General features: G+C 36.8%; 1 long non-coding RNA gene and 1 pseudogene across 2 annotated transcripts in view; both read right to left on the bottom strand.

The window, feature by feature from the left end:
- Window positions 1–15,381, bottom strand: part of LOC146489349 (scavenger receptor cysteine-rich type 1 protein M130-like) — an 84,504-nt pseudogene that overhangs the window by 40,516 nt on the left and 28,607 nt on the right. The window contains exons 6-8 of the transcript XR_014864422.1: window positions 10,717–10,867; window positions 9,682–10,035; window positions 5,281–5,601 (exon numbers count right to left, since the gene is read on the bottom strand). The product of XR_014864422.1 is annotated as a scavenger receptor cysteine-rich type 1 protein M130-like (transcript). The remainder of the gene's footprint in view (window positions 1–5,280; window positions 5,602–9,681; window positions 10,036–10,716; window positions 10,868–15,381) is intronic.
- LOC146489350 (uncharacterized) lies at window positions 13,816–15,351 on the bottom strand. Its single transcript, XR_014865032.1, has 2 exons — window positions 15,056–15,351; window positions 13,816–14,881 (listed from the first exon to the last, which is right to left on the bottom strand). It is a non-coding gene; the product is annotated as an uncharacterized LOC146489350 (long non-coding RNA).

The following is a 15,381-nucleotide window of genomic DNA, read 5'->3' as shown; positions in this document are numbered from 1 at the left end:
TGCTTGTGTTTGTATTTCCATTAAATTGGGTATTTATCGATTTAGAATTTCTTAAGGCTGTAAGCTACACAATTGTATTGTATATATTTACAAATAATTCTGTTTTAACTTTCTCCTTTTGTGAATGTTTAAAATAATTTAGTTAAACGTCAGAGACTTGAGAAACTTAAAAAGGATTAGGTAATTTTCATGTGGTGTAGAAAAACGAAATCTGACATCATCTTTCTTCAAGAAACTCATAACACAAAAAATGTAGAAAGGCCATGGGAACGCGAATGGGGAGGTAGAATTTTGTTCTCACATGGCGCAAGTAACACTCGCGGGGTGGCAATTTTATTTAAGAATGGGTTGGATATCAGTGTTGACTTGGTTAAAGCTGACACGAAGGGAAGATTTTTGGAAGTGAAGCGAAAAATTCATAATGAAAAATATTCTATTGTAAATGTTGATGCACCAAACAGTAACACTTGTGCACACAATTTTTATGTTGGAATTTGGGCTATCCCAGGAGGATAGTATTATTGTCGGTGGAGATTTCAATTGTCCATTAAATCCGCTTCCGGATAAGAAAGGCGGTATTTGGATTCCATGTTTTGGTGTTATTCACGAAGGCTTACAAGAACAGTTTCCCAGAAGTGCAGAGTTTTACTTGGAGTCAAAAATCACCCTTCATGTACTGCAAGCCTGCAAGCTTGATTTATTGGTTGACGTTGTCTCATCTTTTTGATTATGTATCCAGTGTTGATATTGTTTCGGCAATTAAAACAGACCACTCAGCAATTACAATTGAAATTCAAGTTTTACAACAAGAAGTCAAGGGTCTGGGTTTCTGGAAGTTATTATATAATACATCTTTATTATTGAATATGGATTACACTGAAGTTATGGAGAACAACATTCCCAAATGGAGTAGTGAGTCTAGTTCCTTATTTGATAATCAACAGATGTCTTGAGAATGGATGAAATACAAAATTCGTGAATTCTCTTTTAATTTTTCTTAAACAAAAAGCTGTTTTCAGCTTATACTCGGGCCATGTTTGATCGCATGGTGCGTAAGCCTAGAATCTTTTAGCAGTGATAACCTGCAGCATTGCTAATTCCCCCAAATAGATAGATACAGATATAGCGAGGCAATAAGTAATCACCAGATAGAATTGCATTTCTTGCAGTCAGAATGAAATCCAGGGGAAAACGACATTTGTCATACGAATGCTTTTTATTATCCCCGGGCTTTAATCCTTACATTTTCACCTTTCATTTGGAGACAGAAACCATTTTATGTATGTGACGACGAGTCAATGACGGATTGTAATTTCTGGTATGATCTAGAGTAACATTACGCATCACGCGTATGTTATCCTTGTACGTTTTTCAATGTTTCGTTGTTTATATCTTTAAATGAAATTCAGGGGAAAGCATTTGTTATTCACCTTTCATTTGAAGACAGAAACCGTTTCTACATTGATTGTTCTTCTATGGTAAACATGAGACATCTTTATCTATCTTGGCCCACGGGGTCATAGAGTGATTTAGTTGCCAAATTTTTGGATAAACAAAACTAACCTTGAGGAACTAAAAAAAGCTAAGTAAATAAAAAACGATATAAACCTTTCGAATTTTTAAAGCGCTAGTAATGAAAAGATGAAATATGAATGGCCGAAAAGCTTGGAAAGTTAAAAGATGCACAAACGACACTATAAAATAGAAATATTGACATAGACAGATTAAGTTTCTTCGTGTCTTTTCGTCGCATAAAGTTTAAGAGTCTTTGCCTTGGAAATAGAAAATGCCCGATCTCTAGGTAAGCGAATGCCGTTTCTGTTAAAGTTGATAAATTCTAGAGGAATAAGTCTTATTTTAGTCATTTGTGCCTTGCATCTGCCATCCTGTATGTGACACGTCATGTGGTGAACTTCAGACTTGGCGCCACACGGCTCGAATTCAAAGAACGAGACCGAGAATTTAAAGAATTTGATAACGCAACCGAAAACTTTACTCATGCCGCCCGAGTACAAAAAACGAAACCGAGAACAAATAACTTGTGGCCCAAAGCCTTATCTCTCGGCCCATCGTGACCCCAAAAATAAAAAAAGAATTTGATAATGCTACCCAAACCTTAACTCGTGCTGCCTTACGGCCCGAGTAAAAATTGCAAAAGAAAAGAGAAAAGAAGAGTTGGATTTGGTACAAGAATTAGAGCAATTAAAGACGCTTAGTGAATCTCATCCATCAGAGGACATATTAAATCGGCTAGAAAAGGTTAAAACAGACTTGGAGTTTCTTGAAGACAAGAAAGTAGAAGGAATAATTGTTAGGGCCAGAGCCAGGTGGCATGAACTTGGAGAAAAAAGAAGTAAATACTTTCTGAATTTAGAGAAAATGAATCATATACAGAAACATATAAGAAAATTAAATATGAGCTGAGTTATTACATGTACAATGGACCCATACACAATATTAGAAGGTCCAAAATAAAAAAAAAATACAAATATCTGTACAGCTCAAAGACTGTAAACATTGACTGTCATGAAAGCAGTTCTTTCTTTGTTAATCCTACAATTCCAAAGCTTTCGGATGATTTGAAGAAAATATGTGAAGGTAAAGTGACAAATGAAGAAGCTACGGAAGCGTTAGAGACTTTTAAAGAAAACAAGGTTCCTGGAAATGATGGACTTCCGTTTGAGTTCTACAAAACGTTTTGGCATCTACTTGGGGAAAGTCTTAGAAATTCCATCAATGTAGCTTTTGAGTCAGGAATTCTATCTACCTCCCAGAGGCAAGCAATTATTACACTCATTGATACGAAAGACAAAGACTGTTCTATTTTAGATAATTGGAGACCAATTTCTTTGTGATATACATGTACAGACGTCAAGGTTCTGTCTAAAATTTTAGCATTCCGTATTAAGAAAATCTTACCAAATATAATTCACCATAATCAAAGTGGTTATGTAAAAGGAAGATACATAAGTGAAACAAGAACCACATATGATATTATTGAGTTTACAAAGGATGAAAGTATTAGTGGTACTCTAGCGTTTCTGGACTTTGAGAAAGCTTTTGATAGTATTGAATGGAATTTCATTCCCAGGTGCTTGAAAGTTTTTGGTTTTGGTGCAGACTTTAGAAAAGGGTTTCCATTTTATATACTGGTGTATCCAGCTGTGTTAGTAATAATGGTTTGCACTCAGATTTTTTTAACCTCGAGAGGGGTGTTTGACAAGGAGGTCCCCTATCACCCTATATTTTTATTTTGTGCCATGGAATTATTAGCCATTGCAATTCAAACAAATGATAACATTCCCAGGATTTATCTTAGGGACTGTGAAACAAAATTGCTACAATATGCAGATGATACCACTGGTGTACTTAAGGCTTTAATGGATGTAATTGAAGGCTTTGAGAAAATTTCAGGATTGAAAATTAATATTTCCAAAGCTGAATGTATGGGTATTGGCGAAGGTCGTTGTTGCAAGGGCGACTTTCTTGGGCTCAAGTGGCCAGCTAGAACAGCCGATCAAATGCCTGAGGTCTATTTACCTTATGATTATGATGAATTCATTAAAATGAATTATAAACAATGACTGAAGAAATTAGAAAACATGGCTAATTGGTGCAAAGGAGGAGGCCTAACTCTATATGGTAGGGGTAAGAGAATTAATCCGCTCCTTCAGCCAAAATTGATTTACATAGCAAGTATGTTTGCAGTTCTAGAGATTTTTATGGAGAGACCAAGACAGAGTTGTGAGGACTGCTGTGATTAATTCTTATGAAAATGGAGGCTTGAGAGTGTTAGAATCTGAAACTTTAGTGAGATCTCTTCGATTATCATGGCTTAAGACGTTGTATATTGGTGAGGCCGCCAGTTGGAAGTGTTATTTGGAACATCTGTTAAACTTGTATGGGGCTGTCTTTCTTTTCCATTGTGATTATGATTCTAAAGATTATTACTTTTCCAACAATTTTTATGTAGAGTCGATTTCGTTTTGGGCAGATTTTAGGAATGCTTTTCCTCAAAAGGATAGTAGAGGTTCAATTATTTAGAACAATAAAGACGTTAGGATAGATGGACAACCGGTTTTTTACAAAATATTTTTTGAGAAAAATGTGATTTCAATTAGGCACCTAGGTTTACTCAGAGTAATTTAAAGTCCCTAGATACTATTACAAACGTTATGAGTTTAAAATGCAATTTTCGCCAGTAGGCTAGTCTAAGGTCAGCTATTCCAGAATTCTTAAGGTATAACGAAGATGATGTCAGCAATTTTGAAAAAAGGGGATTTAATCACAACTGTTACAATAATTTCTTTGATGCAAGTGAAGCTAGAGGCAAACATTACTATAACTTGCTTATTCAATTAAAAGCTATCTTACCAAATGGTGCAAAGAGGTTACAGGATTAATTTACCTTTTTTCAAGAGGACTTATCTGAGATTTATCTTCTGCCAATTAATGCCTGTGTGGAAACGTATCTGCGAGATTTTCAATATAAGGTTACTCAATTATATAACTTGCAGGAATATTCTGCTAAAGAAACTAGGAAAAGTGGATTCCAGTGTCTGCTAATTTTGCAACTTTTCAAGAGAAGATTTAGAACACCTGTTATTTGTTTGCCCTGCATCACAAGTTTGCTGGAATGATTTCAGGCTTTTTTGGTACAATGTATGAAAGAAGATATTACCTTATCTTTGAAAGATGTAATTGTGGGCATTAGTGGAAATATTCATGTATTGTTGAACTACTGTATTTTAGTAGGAAAATCACTAATTTGTCACTACAGAAGAAATAATACAAAAACCTACCATTTCCTCCTTTAATGTCTTTTTAGCTAAGAAATATCAAGTTGGATTATAATTATATTGTAGGGAAGAATAAGAAGTTAAATAATTTTCACAAGAAGTGGAAGTTCATGCCTCTGACGTAATGTTTTCTTACTCGGAAAGTACATGTAGTGTAGCCAAAGCCTTTGTGGTACAAAGTATGTTACAGGCTTTGTAAAGGAGAAAGTTGTAAATATATGTATGTACTTGTTTTGTGTATGTGTGTGTGTGTCACAAGTTTCCACAATATTCTCCTGTATTTTTCTTTGTTTAATGTCAATTATTAATAAAGATGGGAAGAATATATATTACCATTTTTGTTATTATTATCACTATTAATAATTATTATTTTTGCTACTTCACAGCTAAGATGGATACCATTATCGTCATAGTTGATTATAAATTATATATCATCAATTTGAATAACAGCCTTTTTCACGACTACAAACACTGCACTCACTAAAACACTCCACGCCGGCATCTCGGTAGTGACCCCAAGCCTCCTGAACCTCAGTGTTGGTGTGATTACACTTGGCAAGTGAATTCTCATTTCCTTTGCACTGGAAATTAGACATCCAGATAGGTCCTTTGCCACGTCCAAAACTACTTCCTGTGTGAGCTCCAACAGCACCTGCAAAGTGCAGCTGCTTGCACACTACATTTGCATCATGAAAATCCTATCCTTTGTCAGTCACAGTACCCCATATGCCGCCAATATTTACCTCCACACGTCCTTTGTAGTTCACTCTAGTGAGATCAGTCCCAAGTCTCACTGTGAACTCTGTAATGGAAATGACACTACTTAGTGTTTGATGAAGCAATTACTGCTAATATTGTTATAATGACAGTGATAACAGTTTTAAAGTTCCTATAACATGGGTCTTACCCCGGGTAGCTAATCTCTGTGGTTTGGTGTCTATATGCAGGTATGATAAAAACAGCTCCCTCATCCCCCAATTCATGGAAATTCCAATAGCCTAGGGTTATTATGGGAAAAATGCCTTTTTTGCAATCCCTAACAACAACAATAACAAATAACATATATAAAGTAATCTCCTAAATGTTCACTTTACTTGTAAAGTACATTTAACTACAAAGAGCTTAACAACAACAAAAAACAACAACAACAACAACAATTTATTTGAAAAATAACAGAATGAATGGCTTGTCCCGCAAATAGTTACAAAACTAATCAAGGTACAACAAGACGAATACAGGAACACTTAAGATCAAAGGCTCCCGTGAGCCAACTCGTGAATGCAGATGACACATCAGTAATTGAAATTAAGACTGCTACAGACACTTCCTTGCAAGCTAAAAGAAATTATATCTTTGCCCGATTATGTAACAAGAAATAACCATTCTTGTACTATAGAAATGATTGTAACTTATTCCCTACTCATTGAATAAGGTTATTCTGATGCGCCGATTAAAAAATTTTCAAGTCGGTTTTTTTTATTCAAAGTTCATGCTGACACTTACTAATTGAATTTAAGACACCGCACTTTGTGGAAAAAACGAAAAAACTTATAACTTTGCTCAGGCTCATCTAACAAAGGGAAATCTGTTGAACAAAGTGTCGCATTACATTTCATGCCCGACATAAATGCGTGAACTTTTTCCTTTGGAGTTCAGTCCACGCAATCTTCAAGTAAAAATAATTTGAAATATGCCTAAATAAGAATTATTTCAATGAAAGCTAGTTGTCTGTATTATGCTTCATTGTTCAATGAACGTACCAAAAAGGTTTTGATCCTGTACACATGCATTTCAATAAATTCTACACGGTATGTATTAAACAGTTGATGAAAATTTATCGACCACATCCTTAATTGCTTTGCCATAAATTACCAGATGTAAATTGCAAAAATGAAACATTTTTTTCCCTTTGAAACCTCTATGAAAGCTGACAAGTTTTAAAAATGTTCATATCACCAGAAATTTGCATAATATTGATTACAACGTCACTGATGCGTGACATGGCACTTTCCACTTTCGTGTAAAAACTGACAGCCAAACTAATTTTTTTTAGCAAACTAATCTACTTGGTGTAATACTTTTGTATGACAAGCAAAAACGACGAAAGATGTCGAGTTTTCATGTATGGAAAAAGTAATGATTAACAGTGAACTTTTCAGTTACGAGTGCTTCTTTCAGTTGAAGACATTTTCTGGCGGCAAACTTTCAAGTAGCGCAACACGATATCACGCAATCTTTCCGACTAAAACTATTCAGTTAGTTTAATCGCAAAGGGAGGGTAGGTTAAAAAATCGGTGAGGCCTACCATAAATAAGGTCACTAGTGCTAAACATACATCAACGCATGCCACGTAAACGCTCTAAAAAGCGTCTTGTTTATTCAAAGTTCTTGCCGACACTTTAAATTAAATTATTTTTAAATTCTTAAAAGACACCCCGCTTTGTGGGGAAAAAATGGAAAAACCTATAACTTTGCTCAGATTCAACGAAAAATCTCCATTCTTACACTAAAATGATTGTCAAATTATTCTTTACAGATTGAATAAGATTATTCTGATAGGTAGTGAAAAAAAAATTCCTGTTTTTTTTTTCACTTATTGAGTTTACGACCCCGGACTTTCTGAAAAACTGCAAAAACTTACAACTTTGCTCAGATTTAACAAAAAATCTCCATTCTTGCACTAAATGATGGTCAGATAATTATTATTCTCTACAGATTGAATAAGAATATCCCGATGCGCCGTGAACAAAGCATTTTCCCGTGTTTTTCCACTAATTGAATTAAAAACTCATTCACTGTGCATGCCCGAAAGTTAACGACAGAACCAACCATAGTAATTGCTCAGATAACATGTTCCTTGGAATGTTTGTAATGCACTCTATGTCAACAAAATGGCAACTCTGTGGTCAAGACATTGTGATAGACGATAGAGTTAACGGAAGAGCAATCTCGTACCCAGAGTCTTCAGGCTTTTTGGTCAGCGGGGCAATGCCGGGAAGACTCTGGGGACATCGAAAAAATTCAATTTTTTTGATTGGCTGTTCCGTAACGGTTTCCATTGTTTTACCGCAGAAATCCTGCGGTAATAAAATTTGATGTCCCCAGAGTCTTCCCGGCGTTGCCCCGCTGACCAAAAAGCCTGAAGACTCTGGGTACGAGATTGACGGAAGAGGCGCACAAACCATTAAGCCCACAAAACCTTGTGCACTGTTGCAAGGTGCGCTCTGAATGAAAAAGTAGGACTAACTAAATAGTTCCATTGAAGCTGGGTTTGTCACCAGGTGGGTACATTAAAAATTATTTGGAAATACAAATAAAGTTACACTGGTGGATTAAAAGCGTTCTGTAATTATTTACAATAAAAATGTTCCCGACGTTTCGGCCGCAATCACGGTAAGTAAGTAAGTAAGTAATTTATTTAGTGTCAAATACACAGGGGGTGGTCTCCCAGTCCCCCGAGCCACAGGCTCATGATATAAGTGTTTGACAGTATAAAAAAAAGATAATAACTACTAATTAAATTAAAAAGTAACATCTAAATATAAATAAATAAAAATAAATCGGGTCAGAGGCAATTGCTGCATTGACAGCCGTTAAAATTTAACTTAGTTAAAAGTCTCCGAAAGGATGATGCATTAGGTGCATTTTTTACAGCAGATGGCAACTGGTTCCAGATGTGTGAGATCATGTACGCATATGAGCCATGAAGGAATCTACTATTGTATGAAGTTTGTACAACATTTAGACCATTGCTTCTAAGATTATATGGTGTAACTCGGGATTTGAATAAATTGGCTACATAGCCTGGACCATTCTCCTTGAAACATTTAAAAAATATCATCAAAGATTGTTCTATGCGTCTATGTTCCAATGTATTCATGTCTGCCATCCTAAGAATTGATTCATAATCAGTACTTTTCCCCATGTTCATTATAGTTCGTAGACCATAATAGTTCGCATCTTCCAGTTTCTTGTTAAGTGTTTTACCTATACCCATAAGTAAAGAGTTGCAGTATTCAAAATGTGATAATACAAAGCTCTTATAAAGAAGCAACATAGTGTTTGCCGGTACTAAGCGCTTAAGACGGCGAAGTGCGCCTATCTTAGAATATACTTTCTTCAGCATGATACTTATATGTTCTTTAAAAGATAATTTGTTATCTAAACATATTCCTAGGATCTTTAAGTGGTTGTTAATATCAACGGGAGTGCCGGCAAACTCCAGGTCATATCGATAGGATGAGTTCCCAAGGATCATCGCTTGGGTCTTGTCCTCGTTAGCCTGTAGATAGTTAGAGGCAAACCAGGAAGATAGGACCTTCTTCAGGGGAAGTGAAAGAAAAATTATGCAGAAGCACAGTTATAAACAAGACGCTGATTAAAATTCAGGATATGTGTCATTTTTTCTTGTTAGCGAGAGTCAAGTGTAAATACTCCTTGGGGAGTATACTCCCCAAGGAGTATAGTATTGGTTCGTTCTCTGGGTGAGTTTGCTACCACCCCAAACATTCACTGGGTGTGTCTGCTACTGCCCAAGGGTTTCTGTCCCCATTCATTATCTTTGGGTGTGTTTGCCAACCGCTCAAGTTTGTGCTTTGGGGTTTGTGTCCCCTAACCACCCAACTTAGTGGTTGTGCTTGGGGTTTGGGTCTGCTAATGGCCCCATTTATTTTGCAGGGTGTGTTCACTAACCACCCATTTACGCCTTCCTGGGTGTGTCGCTACCACCCACACTCGTTATTATAATAGGAAGCACCCAGTGTCCATAGTCCCATTTACTGTCAGATTTGACTTGTTATTTGAGTACTCTAGAGCAAAGTTGTTGTTAATTGACAATTAAATTAACAATGAAGAATATATTTCTAAACAATTGGGATCTTACCAGTTCTGTCAGTCTGGTTAGTTTTGCAAATAACCGATATGTCTTGATCATGGGTACAGTATGTATTTCCCCAGCCACTGTTAGAACACATAGTAATGGATGGCTCTGTTCCTAGACACTTGACATTGTCGAGCCATATGCGTCCTGTTCCTTTCTCAAACACTTGACAGCAAGGTACCACCATTTCTGCTCCCTCATAACCCAGTTCCTTACACACCACAGTAGCAGCATGTATATCGAAGGTCCTGCGGTATAACCCACTGCATACTGTACCCCATCTGCCTCCAGATCCTGGGTTGTGAAACACCTCAACACGACCTGCTGATTTGACTGATGATCCAGCCAATCGAATTGCTGCAGGCAAAAAAAGTGCAAATTGACAACTATATAAATTAATCTATCATTAATTTTTGCAAGGTATCAGGTATTCCTAGAATAAACAGTGATATTTTCAGTGGATATCTGATAGGACTCTTTAATAGGGCTATGCCACCTATTTTTGATATCAAGGAATACCCAAAGACATTCAATTATTGTCTCTGGTATGTTTAACAACAATACTTTTGATTAGTTACTTATTTTTTGAAACTATACTGCCTTTGGTTATAGATCACTTAATCATGATAGAAATGGGTCAAAACATTCTCTTGATGTCCTTGAAGCAGTTTTTATATAAGAAAAGTTCCTTAGATTTAAGTTTATCACAGTTTTGACACAAAAACGTAGTATCCCAAAATTACAAATTACCATATAGTACATTTATTACAAATTTAAGATTGGACAAGCATGATGTCAGGACTGGCTTACAAGAGAGAAGAAAAGAGTTTAGTTACAGGTGAGTGCCACTGGGTTAAAAAAAAAATCAAACCTGTCATGTAAAGGGCTGTCAGTCACAACTTGTGATGTGCAGGCTGTGCTTTCATTTTGCTCTCAACATTTAACTTCTTTACCAATTTATATACATGTAGTAATTTATTGTTTTATGACTACTAAGCAACACAGTCACTGGTTATTATTGTCACTTCGTGGACTTACTTTTTTTTGGTGTGACTGGTGGTGTTGGAGCGGCTGTTGCTGGAAGGATTGAGGTACAGTTTACCGGAGTTGTTGAAGATACATGTATGTCATCAATAGCAACATCATTGGCACCATAAAATCTTGTTCCAGCAACACCTTCAAAAATGATCTGCACAACAAAATACATCAAAGGCAATTAATGAGTGGCAAATGGTGCACCCTTTGTTTAGCCCAAGCTCAGTGAATTTCTCTAGAGAGACTGTGGGGAAAATGAAGCAATTAACATAATCATGATTTACTTTCAGCACTACCCCTTTACTAACTCAGACAGAGTGCATGCAAACTAATTATTGTAAAGTAAAGAATGGAACAAAATGTTTTAACACTTCATATCATAATATGATCAAAGAAAGTACAGATCTTTCTTTACTGGGTCATTCACAATATATTATTCACATTTTGGTCAGAAATTAAAATCTCAAAGTTCTTCCAACAAGTATGTGCTACATGCAGTGCTTATAAAATCAGAAATTGCAGAGACATGTCATTTCTAAAACCGTTCCACATTTAAAGATGGGATCTGGTAGGAATAGAGCACAGCTCCTACATTCATTCAGGGAGGAGGTCAGGAAGTGGATGCAAAGGAGTGACTACAATACTGTAAGTTCCAAAAATTCACATTGTATCCCTTTATTAACAAGAAGCTGTTTCCAGCTTATACTCGGGCCATATTTGACTGTGTTGTGCGTAAAGCCTACAATCTTTTAACAGTGATAACCTCCAGCATTGCCATTTCCCCAAATAGATAGCTCACGTCTTCACGAAAAGTTTATCTTAATCTGTAGAAAAGATCTTTGTAGCCTGAACAAACGCAATGAATTACCACGTTCACGCCTCCACAGGAATAGATATGTACTCAAAACCTCTCGAATAACGTAAAGTAACCGTTTGTATAATGGCAGGTGAACTGTATCACACCATGTGCACTAATAGTCTTTTATCCCCAGCAAATGCTTGTTATTTATTAAACCCCAGTGTACCAAAACTGTTGACGACTGTCTCTGGCCACAGATGTAATGGACCAGAATGGGTTGCAACTTGGAAGAGAGTTTGCCTAAGTAGTTTCAAGTTCTCACATTTTCATTTCCAAAATGCCACAAGGCAGATCATGAGTAATGTTCCTTTGAAGAATTCTGTTGATTTGTTTCTATTGATGTTCTACCAGATCATTTTGTAGCTTAATACATCAAGGTACTGTTGCACCATTTTCACCCAAAAGGTCAAAATCCCTATGACACTTAATAATGGCGCCTTAAAGGTCATTTTAAATGACTTATAAATTTTGTAATTAAGGCAGTGTAAAGATGACAAACTACAGTGTATCTGAGATTTATACAAGGCAAGGATCTCCCCTCAACATATTTATACAGCCATGGTAAAGTTATTCCTATCAGGCTTTTCTTTCTCAAAGAGTGTGCAATTAAAGCACTGCATGCAATTATACCTTCCACATGTACATGCACGTATCTGACCTACTTTGAGCTGCAAAATAAGCTATGGTTTAGATATATACCCAATATATTTCTGAAGACATTTTTTTTTTAATTTTAATATTAGGTTTACTCAATACTAATATTCAATCTGGTAAGAAAGGATGTGAGCAGAAATGACTATTCTGAATTGCTGTTTATTGTTACTAAAGAGCCAATCAATAAGTATAAAACCAACTACTACAATAAGCATACATTTTAATGAGAAATATAAAAGACTTTTTTAGTGTTTTCAGATGCAGCTCATCTGTAAAAAGGCCTTCTTCACTTTGCCAAATTTAATAGTAGGATTAGCACTTAACTGTCTAATACTTTTTGGTAGATTTAATTTGATTCAAAGTGTGTTTGAATCGAAAGAGTGCAGATCAACTTGTCATTAATACTGTGTCAACTGAATGCAAAAAAGAATGTTATCAAGACAACAGAATATGACAAAAGCCTAAATTGTTCAGTGTCTTTCTTTTTATATAATTATTTTGCCATACTACATGCACACATTTCAAATTACAATACAAAATACAGGTTTCAAGTTGAAGGTAAAAAATGGCGGAAAGACCTATTAAACAAAACCAAGAGGCTTTAAGAGCGGATGTCTGTAAATATCAACCCGAGGTATGCAATAGCGAAAAATTCAAAATTCTCAAAAAAATTCACAACATAGCCCACGGTAAACTATTGCAAGAAATACATGTTTTACTTCGATCCGATAATTATTTTTGATGTGAGGCTATGATCTTGAATTCACCGCTCCTGAACCGGGTTTTCGGTGTCTGACACCACATGTTGCGAAGACCTTGTTTTAAAAATCAAACTAGTTTCGTTCCAAACGAAAAACATCCAGTCTGATAAAGTACATAATTATAGACATCATGAATGGTATGTTACTCATCTGAAGTGGAAATTAAATATTTAGGAGATTTTTCAATATTTACAATTTTTTAAGCGATTTCTCGTGATGCCAAATTGACAAATTTGCGACGCTAAAATCATCAACTGGTACATGGCGTTGAGGATAAAGATTTACACCACGTGAAAGAGCATCATTTCTTCTTATAAAATCCGCTTTCAAAAGTATGGGCAACACAAAAGGAAATTTTTGAGGCCGCGAATTACAAGTAGTACTTTAGTGAAATTTGAGCTTTTCTGTCACGGAATTCCGATGCTAAAACTCAAATAAACACAACATGAAAACGTTTCAAACAACAATGGTTTATTAATTCTTGCTACAGGGCACTGCCTGTGCATGACCTATGCTTATAAGACTATTTTCCTTGGTTTTCTATCCTTTAGGGGCAATGTCAAAAGATTTTAGCGGAGTTCAAAAGCCGTACACGGGTCAGTTTACGTTGTCAACCCGTCGCAACACTAGTAAATATGGAATAAAATGAAACCAGGACTTCTTTCATTCAATCTTACTTTGAAAAAAAATGGAGCAAATAGCTAAGAGTGCTATATAATTCATACCTTTAAGCGGCCACACTGGATGTTTAAGAAATATGGGACATCTATAGGAAACATCGTAACACTTTAGGCCGTTTTATACATTTGGGCACAAAGATTGTGTTACATGCATTTCACCGGTAGACCGCTGACCTTGCACTTACGTACGCCCTTGTCCACGGGATAGAAATTGATGTTTCGTCCAGCTAGACCCCAAAGACAATTAATTATATAATCAGTTCAAACTGAGGTTACGGGTTTGGCTTATCATAATTTTATCTGGTTGCGTCTAAACACACGCAGTTGTTTTGATTTTTGATAAAGTTTTTCAAATTTCAGTCTAACGTAGCCTCCGAATACAGCCGCCTCTCATCGCTCCCGTCCCCGAGGGGCGTTTCGCGAAACGGCCCTCGGGGGCCGGGAGCGATGAGAGGCGGCTTTATTAGCAGGCTACCATGAATGCTACTCAAAGAGAGTTAAAAGCAATGTCACTGTCTAGTTCATCTGGATAAGACCCAATTTTCAATTTATTGTTCACAAAAATTGTCTGTTGTATGATAGTTTTCATGCGATAAAAGATAGTTCATCCATCAGTAATGGAATTTGAGCAGACAAAATATGGTTTCTTTGGCCTTAATGGGTCAAAGTAAGAACACGATCCAACAAGATCATGTCGCCTGAATATATGGTGCTATGCTCTGAATTTTTAGAGTACTTGCGAAAGCCAACAGGCACTAATATCGAGGTCATCTTGTGGATAAGTCTAGACTGCACAAATGTGATGCTCCGATCTCCCTTCGTTTGCTTGAAACGATTAGCTGCCCAACTTGGTGGGACCGGCGCAGAATCGGTTTTGGCAGCGCCGTCTGATGCCATAAGCATCTCGATGTCTTGAGCAAATAGACCTGATCAGATGGCTGTCATCGATTTCGAAGATACTAAGGGAAATTTTACGCTGAAGTTTAGTCAGTTAGTTATGTCACTTTGTAGACCTGGCTTTACAGCCAAAGGAGCGTAGCTGTGCCATCCAGGCTGTGAAACCCTGGTCCTCTCTCTGACAAAAATTGCTCCCCCTGCGCTCCTCCATTATTCCTGCTGACAATGTACTGTGGTCGACTGTCGCAGGTGTGAGTCGTACTACAGGAAATATTGAGGGAAAATAGGGATGACAGTGGTGACGCAACCCCGTTTCCCTCCTCGCTCTTACCCCGCCGCCTCCCCCTCAACCTCCCCATTCTTTACGTCGGGAGACTGCTACAGTGACAAAGCACACGGCCAAATAACTTCCTAACCTCCTCATTCTTTACGTCGGGAGACTGTAACAGTGACAAAACACACGGCCAAATAACTTTTTAAAAAAAAATCACTAAAAATCGTAAATGTGTGTGGATGTAATAACCAGTAATTCAGAATCAAATTGCAAGCGTTATTTAAGGTAATTCTTATTTAAGGTCAGGAGTTTTGCGTTACAGTAATTCGATACCTGCTCTGTCTACGAGAAGCTCCGCCTCAGTTTTCAGTGTTCAGTCAGCAAACCCCGCGGCCCTTAGATAGTTTTAGAAGCGGCAGTGAAAAATTACCCTTGGCATGCGCCCGGGGGGTACCCTGTGAGCAGAGGCCCTTCGATCTTCCTAGATAAGTTGAAGGGCCACTGCTCGCAGGGTACCCGGGGGTATATAAAAATTGACGGGGG

Source organism: Pavona decussata, unplaced genomic scaffold (assembly GCF_977016875.1).
Source record: "Pavona decussata unplaced genomic scaffold, jaPavDecu1.1 SCAFFOLD_6, whole genome shotgun sequence".
Lineage (NCBI taxonomy): Eukaryota > Metazoa > Cnidaria > Anthozoa > Scleractinia > Agariciidae > Pavona > Pavona decussata.
Note: the sequence above shows the minus strand (reverse complement) of the source record. Positions and strands in the feature narration are given on the sequence as shown.